Raw genomic sequence first — 2652 nt, forward strand, 5'->3', positions numbered from 1 at the left:
ATTTTGTCCTGCAAACCTGACCACATGTTGTGCGATTTTTATTGTTCGTGCATCCACTATCTCGTCATTGACAACGTTCTTGTTCTTGTTCCAAAAAATTGGTTTTTCACTATTATAACGTGGACAAGGGCCATCTTTGGGTTCATTTTAGATTTTGATAAGTTCCTTTTTGATAAGGGGGTAAGTGCACAAAGATGGTGGTCAAAAAGGGGGTATAAGTGGATACTTTTTTTCTGAAATCAGGTGAGCCTGAACTTGGAGGCAAAATTTGAAAGTCATCCACTCAAGATATGAAGATAATAAAAAAAAAAATATTGTAGTACTCTGAATCTAGTTTCCAAACTACTAAATTTTTTTAAAATTGGATAAGATTAAGGGGGTCAAATCCTTCGCGCATGAAAAACTGACCCTGTTTTTTTTTTTGAAAAACATAACATAGTGTCTGACGTGCGCATCAAAAAAGTCATAGTTAGATTTAGTATTTTGACAAATCCTTTGGCAGAAAGATAGTTAAGAGTGAGCACTAGAAGATGTGTATTTTTTTGTTGAGTATTTTGTTTTTTATGATTTTTCCAATCGAGCACATCTTGAAAATTCGGTACCTGTTCGTGCGCGAAGCATAAGTTGCACTAAACAAATCAAAAATACAATTTTTTTTTAAAATTGTAAAGAATCAAGTGCACTACAATAATGTATAAAGTTTTTAAAATTTGGATAAGTATATCAAAATTTATTCAAAAAATGGTGCACCTATGTCTGTGAGAACTATGGAGACACTAGTAAAAGAAATTCAATAATAATATGTTATTGTTGTTCAAATTGAAAACAAATTATATGGTTAGAAAGCTTAGAAGATAGGTGAAAATATGGTGGAAATTTTAGAAATCCCCACTTTATGAAGTGTAAACCTAATGATGACAAAGTCGATAAACCAAGTTGATAAAATAAAACACATCAAAAATGAGAGAAATGGAGGGAAATCAAACTTATAATCCGTAGCTTTGTCATCCAGGCCTATTTCCAAGCCTAAACACTCAAAAGCATGTACAGGGTACTTATGGTTTAAAAAGCGTGTACGGGGTACTTATAGTGTAAGCAGCACGTACGCGCTACCTTTACTATAAACATTACGTACATGCTATTGTATAATATGATATTCTATGTATAATATGTGTATATACATATAATATATGTAATATATAATATGACATTGTATATATAATATGTTTATATACATATAATATATGTATATATATAATATATTAAACATATATATACACATGTAAGTGTATCATCTCTCTCTCTCTCTCTCTCTCCATACCCCACTACAACTGTGTCTGCACTTCTATAAAGTAAGTGAATTTATTTCTTGTCTGCAACTTCCTCTTTGATTTTTATCATGTATCCTCTCCTAAAAAAATTGACTGATGCATTTTTGTGTGTATATTGAATAGGAGGAATAGGGTTTGAAATTGAACCACAGGTGTATTATCATGACAAACAAGGAAACCTGTAGCAATATTCTTCTCGAATGTGTTTTTAATGAAGCAGAGTAGATGTGGAAAATAGTGTCAACAAAGCAACATGATGAGTCAGAGTACCTGCAATATGTTTTTCAAAAGAAAACAACAGGTAGGAAGAGAAAGAGGGAGAGTAACACAGATGATGTCCTGTAGAATGATAGTGGTGGGTATGCAAGAGTTCCCATGTTGTTACACAACGCCTGTCACCTAAAGAAATTAAAGTTTGTTTTATGCATGGTAGTGGTAGTAAATGATGATCATCACTTGTCAAACAGCTTGGAACGGTACATACCCATGAAAGAAATCAAGTGTGTAATTCCTATAGTCACAATCGAGATCAGTTTTATAACCTTGCAAATTTAATAGCATCATATGTTTTAGAACTTAGGCAGTACTCTTAGGGTTAGGTCAAGCTCTTACACTTGCTTTTTAGTGAAGCCTCATTGTTTGTTCGCTTGGAGTCTCATTGTATGCTGTTCTATTCATAACTTTAAATTTAATATATCATTTTATTAGTCCACCATATGACCCCTTAAGACCCCTCCTCTTTCCCTCCCCCCTACTCTCCCCCCTCTCCCTCTCTCTCTCTCCCTCTCCCTCTCTCTACCTCCCCCTCCCGCTCTCTCTCTCTCTCCCACTCCCCAGCGCACTACCTCTCCTCACGCTCTCTCCTCCTCTCTCTTCCTCTACTCCACCTCTCTCTCTCCCTCTCTCCTCCTCTCTCTCTCTCTCCTCTCTCCTCTCTCTCCCTCTCTCTCTCTCTCTCTCTCTCCTCTCTCTCTCTCTCCCTTCCTCCATACCCCTTCTTCTCTCCCACCCCCCATCTTCTCTCTCTCTCTCTCTCCTTCTCTCTCTCTCTCTCTCTCTCTCTCTCTCTCTCCCTCTCTCCCTCTCCATACCCCTTCTCCTCTCCCTCTCTCTCTCCCTCTCCCCTCTCCTCTCTCCCCTCTCCCTCCCTTCCCCCCTCTTCTCTCCTTCTCTCCCTCCCTCTCCCTCTTTCCCTCTCTCCCTCTCCCACCCCCCTCTTCTCTCTCTTCCCTCTCTCTCTCTCTCTCTCTCTCTCTCTCTCTCTCTCCCTCCCTCTCCTCTCTCTCTCTTCCCCCCTCTTCTCTCTCTCTCTCTCTCTCTC

This window comes from Cryptomeria japonica, chromosome 7 (assembly GCF_030272615.1).
Source record: "Cryptomeria japonica chromosome 7, Sugi_1.0, whole genome shotgun sequence".
Taxonomy (NCBI): domain Eukaryota; kingdom Viridiplantae; phylum Streptophyta; class Pinopsida; order Cupressales; family Cupressaceae; genus Cryptomeria; species Cryptomeria japonica.